The sequence below is a fragment of the Alligator sinensis genome, unplaced genomic scaffold, assembly GCF_000455745.1.
Source record: "Alligator sinensis unplaced genomic scaffold, ASM45574v1 scaffold1216_1, whole genome shotgun sequence".
NCBI classification, from domain to species: domain Eukaryota; kingdom Metazoa; phylum Chordata; order Crocodylia; family Alligatoridae; genus Alligator; species Alligator sinensis.
The window spans coordinates 1581100-1588216 of NW_005842018.1; the positions used below are offsets into that span (position 1 = coordinate 1581100).

Below are 7117 nucleotides of genomic sequence, written 5' to 3' on the forward strand. Positions count from 1 at the left end.
CTGGCAAAATCTCTAGAAAAGAATACCAACTCCTAAACCAAGCTTCCCCAATGCTTTGCTACTCCCCATATTCCCTGCCATTCCTGGCCCCCCGACATGCCTCTTCCAGAGCGCTGCTTCCCTGAGTTCTGGGTTCCCCCATTTCTGGGCATCCATAAGATCCCAAAATTGAAGCCTTTCAAAGTCAGTAGCCACTTTAAAAATGTTGGTCTTTGTTCTTCTTTGGGAACCTCTTACCATCTTGTAGGCTATAAAATTGTGTGTGCTGCCTCTTAAAATCTGAAGTGGGAAGGTTTGAGGCAAGACCTCAGGAGAGAGGAGCAGTGCAACGTCAGGAGCAAGGCTGTGCTCCTCGCTCATCCAGTATCTGTGCAGTGTTATAGGCATGCGGCACTCTGGTTACATTATCTCCGATATGGTGCTTCGTAGTTCTTGACTGTGGCCCCTTGGGAATTTGTTTGCAGGCTACTTGCCTTGTCTCTACTTAAGGGTAGTAAAGAGGAAGTAGGGGACCAGAGGGCAGGACCCAGGGACAGGGAACTACGGGATTGCTGCTGGCAGACTTTCCATGCATGTGGCTGTAACACCTGGTTGGGCTCCAAACATGGGCAAGAAAAGTCAAGCAAGGTAGTGAGCAGGGTTGAGACAGTGATGAGAGTCAGCCAAGTTCAACATTGCTTCCCAGGTTGTGCTGGAGTGTCACCAAGAATGGAGCTAAGGGGGTTTCAGTGGAGATGGCCAATGTGTGTGGGCTTTAAGGTGACTTGTATGTCACCCTGAACTCTCAGCAGAGTCTCAAGTTTTCTCATTGCCTCCTGGCAGATGCAGTGGTCCTTATCTTCAAGCCATAAAAGATTCAGGCTCTGCACCTAGGCCCAAAGGGAGCTCCTTCTGACACCAACCTGCTACTGTCTCTGCTCAGAGTATTGGTTTATTTACATCACAAATATTGAATCATGAAAATGAGAAGTCAGGAGTGCTTAAAGCTTCCTGCTTCGGCATTTCCTTTGTTCCTCTCTGGCAGGATTTTGCCCTATATTTAGGCTTTGGCAAGCTGAAGGAGGGTATCAAGCTTTTTTAAGGGGCTGATTGGGTATGCTGTAGTGATGTAATTTTATGTAGATCCACTGCTTCTCTCTTCAGCTTGGAGAAGAGAATGGACAAGTGTCAAGCCACCGCACCTTGGAGACCAAGGGTGATAGCCTGAAACTCAGGCTCCATTTGTGTGCGCCTCAGTTCCCCATCTGTGTAATGGGTGCAATAAGATTTCCTTAACTGACTGCAGTGTTCTGGGGATAAATACTTTACAGACGGTGAGGTGCTCATTTACTGTAGTAGGGGGAGGAGCATAGAAATTCCCCAGAGATGACTCTAGCTTTTCCAAAGTGGGGAAGGGCACAGTATTATTACTCCTCGTCTTGCCTTCCCAATACTTGGCCTCTTTCTGTGGCCTTTGTGCAAAAAGGAAGAAAACTGGGGCTCTGGTGCCCTCATATTTGTAGGCAAACAGAATGGAGCTGAAATGAGAAAGCTGCAGTTCTGGGCAGAGGGAATCTTACCTGCCAGCGAAGGTGTGTCGCCCCGTATGAAACAAAGCACTTTGCATTTGGGAGCCCCGGGTCTCTGTTGCTGTTTGTTTAACACAAAGCCAGGCTTTTCTATCATGGACCACACCCTGGCTCTGGGTGCACGTGGAGGGAGATCGTGCCAGGACAGGATGATTTACTTTCAAAGGATGGTGTGTGGTACAGAGGTGGGTGGGGGAAACTGCTTCAGGGCTTTTCCAATAGCTGCTTAAGCAAGGGCCAAGTCCATTGGATTGGCACATACTTGTGCTGGAACAAGCCTGAGCAGACACCTGCATGGTGAGTGAGCTCTGGAGACAGCTTTATGTCTCCTCTCCATTGGTTTTGATAAGAGATGGGCTGCGGGAAGTGGCATTTCAATTCAGTTTAGAATAGGGTTCACATTCAAAGTTTGAGACCCGGGCTGAGGTTCAGATACTGAGCTCACCTGAGCTATTCTGGCAAGGTCTTCATTTCTGCCCCATTCGCCCCCACCGTGACTGCCAGGAACCTTTGAAGATCAGCTCTTCCCAAGAGCCCCCCCCACTACCTGCAAAGAGGTGCTGCAAACCCTCTTGTTTAGGATTCAGCTGAAACCAAAACTGTTGGAGGGTGGACATGCATCACACCCATTTCCAAAACAGTAAATGTAAAGGTCTGGGTCTTCTAAGTCTATCAATTCTAGAGTGAAAGCATTTGCCCCTAGTAAGTCAAGTGCCCACAATGCTCAGAAAGCTGTTGTGCCCACCCGTTAGACATGCTTCTTCCATTGCCCGACTATAGCTGCTGCGAGCGACCTGTTTGGGGGAGAGTCTTGATTAGGCCTTGTCTCACAGCCCCATGCCAATGCAGCCCTGCTGCATGTGGGTCCCAAAGGTACTTGAGTGGGGTCTCCCAGCCTGATGTGCAGTAAGACCTGGAGTCAGCTCTGTACCCAGACCAGCTCTGTTGCTTGGGGACACAACCCAATATGAAGCCGTTAGGAAAACGTGAACAGGGAACCCCTGAACTGGCTGCTTATGGATCTGTCTACTCATGCCTCTCAGGTTGGGGTATCTTTCCGTCAGATTGCCGTGTCCCCTTCCAGGGGTCCATCCCCGATGTCTTTCGCCCTATACACCAGGGTGGGCCACTGGTGGTGGAGGACAGTGAAGGAGGAAAGGGAGCAGACAAGCTCCTCCATACATTACTGAGATAAGGGGACAGGCTGAACACACAGCTGGTGCCTTGCTGCTGCCTCCGTGACCTGACCTCTAGTTCCCTGGCCAAACCGGGGACGTCGGTCACACAGGCAGCATGAGGCCCCTGGCTGCCATCTGCTCCCCAACCTTGGCCCCTAGCAGTCAGCAATGAGGATCCCTTAGGTATCTGTTTTAATGGAAACAGCAGCAGCCTGGGCAGAGTATAAACACCCCAGAGCAAGTCTGGCTGCAGCTAGATGTGCTGAGATATCTGATAATGCCCAAGCTCATAAGCACGGGAGACAGAGCCACCATGGCAGTGTTTATGCATGAAAACAGTACAGCCCTGGTAACTCTACTTATGGACTATTTATTCTGATATCTGCGAGTACTTTACAAAGATGGGCCATTATTTTCCCAAGGAGGGAAACTGAGGCACTGAGCCGTACCTTGAGTTACACAAAGTCACCCACCAGAGATGAGGCCAAAACCCAGGTCTGCTGGCTCAGTCCAGTGCCAGTCCCGCTACAAAGTCCTAATCAGAAAAGCTCAGAAGAAATCAATCGCTATTTAAACCCATTCACTGCTTGAAGAATCTATGCTATAATTCTGGGGAGGAGACATTGTAATTTTCTTACATACCAAAAATTGATTTCCTGCTTTACCTGCAAAGCTCTCCCCAGCCTTCGATGCAAGCAGCCTCTCTCCGTAGTAGAAAATTAATCGGAGAATTTAGAAAAACAAAACAAAAGAAAAAAACCTGATTCACATATTTTCTTCCTCGCCTCAAAATAGCACTGTTTCTGGAAAGCATTTCCCAATAAGGTTGTTATGAACTGCTTGACAACAGCAACTGCTCAGCGGTTACCTTGTAGGAGTCACTCTTGTCCCCAAAGGGAAATGGTGAGAAACACGTGTGGAAGTTCCCTTACTAAGAAAAGGCAAAGTAAGCCTGCAGGAGGTTGGAGCAGTAACCCCAGAAGTTGTGGCTGTAAACTGGAGCAGTTTGGACCGAGACTCTATTCCTTTTCACATGGGTTTAGTTCTGGTCTATCCACAGTCTTATATACATTGAAGTATGTTGCTTGGTTTAATGTCAGAGCGAACCCTGGAGTACGCAGATATAAGGAGCCTTATTCTAGCATTACTTATCCCAGGATGGGACTAGTTATGCCAGGTTATACCCCTACAGCTGCATCCTCCACTGGAAAGCTATGGTCTACAGAAGAACAAAAACTGGCTGTGTGTGGACAAGCCCTCCGAGCAGATACAGACCCATGGCGCTGCACATAAGAACTGCCATTTACTGGGTCAGAGCATAGGTGCGTCTTTCCCAGTATCTCGTGTCTCGCAGTGGCAGACAGCGGATGCTGAAAGGGAGAGGGAACTGGGGATGACCGGGGTTTTTTCCACCGGTCCTCCCTCACTTGCACCTCCAGCATTCGAGGTCTACCGCACCTTTTAAAGAAGGCTGCACCTTTCCGATAAGGCTGGGGCTGCTTTCCCAGCTGAGTCAGGGCCTCCGAAGCCAGGGTTTTCTTTGGACTTGGGCTCCTGGAATGTGTTTCCTCCTCTTCCTTTTCCTTAGGCATTTTCACCAACTCAGCACAGCTCCTTCCTGCTGCCGGCATAATTCAAGACATAACTTTGTCTTGACAACATATGCCGGAAAGGAAATGGCAAGATTAACAAAGCCCTGCTGCTTCCCCTCCACTTCTCCTGATTAGCATTTATTCTTATTATATATTCGGTATGTAAAGGTGGGCGTGTGGTTCGGAGAAATCCCCCACCCCCACCCCTCCTGCCTCTTCCTCAGGTCTGGCACTAGCGGGAAACCCAGATGTTCGTAGGCAGAGCTCAGCAGATCCCCAGATGAATCGACTTGCCTGCCGCTCTCGAGGGTTCATACGTTTCACATGACCCAGCATCAGTCGCTGGTGCTCCCCCCCTTCTCCTGCCTCTCTCTTCCCCCCCCTGCCCTGCCCGGCTCCTGCGCCCTTCCCACCCCACCGCGCACAGAGCCAACCTCCTTTCAATGCAAGCGTGGTTTTGTCTGCACGTGAGCCGTTAGTGGAAGAAGCAGGGGGGGGGAAGGCTGGAGGAGAAAGAAAAACGTGCAGAAGGCCTGTTGGCTTTCCAGCTGCTCCCAGGCTCCTCTGATGGCATGTTCTGTCGGTGTGAGCGCTCCTCCCCGTGTTGCACGCCGGCGTTTTGTTGGGTTTGGGTGTTTTTTCTCCCCCACCCCCTTTACTCCGGCTCTGAGCTGTTGAGGATGGATGTTGCAGCGGTGCGCTCTGGACCGCAGCCAGTGTCTGTCTGAGAGACCGTTAGCCGGGCGATGGGATGTGGTAGCAGTGTGGAGCTCCTTACAGACACACGCGCGCACACGCACAGAGGGAGGGGAAAGGAGAGGAGAAAAGGGCCGTGCCTGAATTCTAGCAAACCACAGAGGAGGAGGTACAGAGAAATGGATGCTGCCTGTTAGGCCAAAGGCCTGCTCACGCTGGATTTAATGGGATGCTTTTTCCTGTGGACAGTCTGGTTAACATCTGAAGCGCGGCTGCTGCTGCTGAGGTGAAGGAAAAAGGTAACGAGTGCCTTTTGTTTTCAGATGTGGGGCAAGCGGGGCATTGATTGTGCAGCATATTTGCAAGGCTGGGCGCAGAAGTGCACAAAATCGAGCTCTTTTCTTTCCTACCATGTGCACTTGGTTTAATGCATACATATATAGATATAGCTATATCTGTGTGTGTGTGCGTGCCATAGGCAAGTTCCTCCACGCCCCCTGCCTCCATTTATTTGCAATGAAGAAGAGGCAGAAATGTCTGTGGCATTTGAAAAGGAAGAAAGCAAATGACTATGGGAACAGTGAGAAGCCCCCAGAATGGATTAATCGGAGAGGGGAAGGGGTGCAGGCAGCGAGGGGCATGTTTGAATTCAGGCAGACCCAGCGACACGCTTCCTTTGACGGCTAAAATGGACTGTTCTTATACCTACCAAATGGCTGCAGCAAGTTTAATGCTGAGCTGGGGGGGTTTGCTCTTGCAAAGCCCCTGGAATATTTTTCACTTCACCGGTGCACCTTTTTCCTAGCTCGTTGCAGAAAAGTTACCGCATCTGAAGTCTGGAAGAGACAAATAAATGGCCCCCGTTTCTCTAATCCACGCCGGTGTATCTGCCTGCAGTGCAAATGTGTGTATGCCGGGAGGGTGTCTGGATGGCTTTGTTAGCATGTTCGCTGCTGGGAGGGTGTTAGCGAAGTAGATATGAGCATCTATGTAAAATTTCAAGGAGAGACAATTGTTTCTAATAATAGCTCTGGCAGCGGTGTAGTAATACATGCACTCAGACTCTTGTGTGATACAGCAATCCTCGCTCGGAGACAAGCCAGGTTGCGGGGAAATTTGAACCGTAATCCTGAAAACCTTGTCCTGAGCAAAGTAAAACCTGCGGAGCCGAGATTTCTTTTCACGAGCAGGGGTGTATTGTGCGTGTGTGTGCTCCCGATGCCACTTTGGGGCTCGCTGCTGAGCTTTTATTTAAAGTGCATTTCATTCGCAAGCTCCTGAACCTCCCTCTACTCTCCCTTGTGCCCATTTCGTACCAGTGCTGCTCCACTGGCTTCAGTCCACTTCAGTATTTACACCAGTAGGATTTTGTGGACCCCCTCCCGGCCAAGGCTGTCAATGAAGGTGTCTCGTGCATGGACCAGAGGAGGGGAGGTGTCTGGAGTATCCATCTGTGCCAGTTTTGCCTGCCTATAACTGAATCCCGGAAACCCCAAATATTTCCGTGGTGCTAAAGCAGAAGATTGATTCCCTTTTGTGGGGTGGGGATGGCAGAGGGCCCACAAGGAGCGAACACCAGGTGAACGCTATTTGAACGCGCTGCTGCTAACCCTGGCAATGCTGTTATACGTTGGCTCAGGATTGCTGCTCAGAGCTACTTGTTCTAACCTTTCTGGCATGAGTTCCCAGAAGTGGCTCCTCTGTAAAAGATACGTAGCAAGTCATATTTTGGAGAAGAGACACAGTGGAGTGAGGCTGAGGTAGACCAGCTGAGGATCAGCCCCCGAACGTTGGAACCAACCGCAGTTCATGCTTTCCAAGTAACCCATTAATAAATTCTTCTTTTAATGCTGCTAAGGCTGCATAGCCAATTAACTCTTTTTAAGTCACCTTTAGGAGTCATTTGGCTTTGGATCCCACCTCGAGGTGCAGTGTAATCACCTACCTCTCCTGCACAAAGCAGCCTTGAGGGACGGATTCGGTTACCACTCAGATTCCTCTCCCCCCCCCCAAAAACAGTGGTGCCAGGAACGAGCCCAGAGTGGCGCATCTCCAACTATAGACTGGCTTGTGGCAGCAGAGG

The 7117-nt window shown here is 50.1% G+C and overlaps 1 protein-coding gene across 3 annotated transcripts in view; it reads left to right on the forward strand.

Moving 5' to 3' along the window:
* FRMD4A (FERM domain containing 4A) overlaps positions 1-7117 on the forward strand; it is a 287505-nt gene that overhangs the window by 97014 nt on the left and 183374 nt on the right. The window contains exon 1 of one of the 3 annotated variants that reach the window (XM_025202285.1): positions 4795-5333. The exons of the other annotated variants lie outside the window; for them this stretch is intronic. The gene's annotated coding sequence lies outside the window, so the exon portion shown is untranslated. Of the gene's footprint in view, positions 1-4794; positions 5334-7117 lie in introns of those variants that run through there. 3 annotated transcript variants of the gene reach the window in all.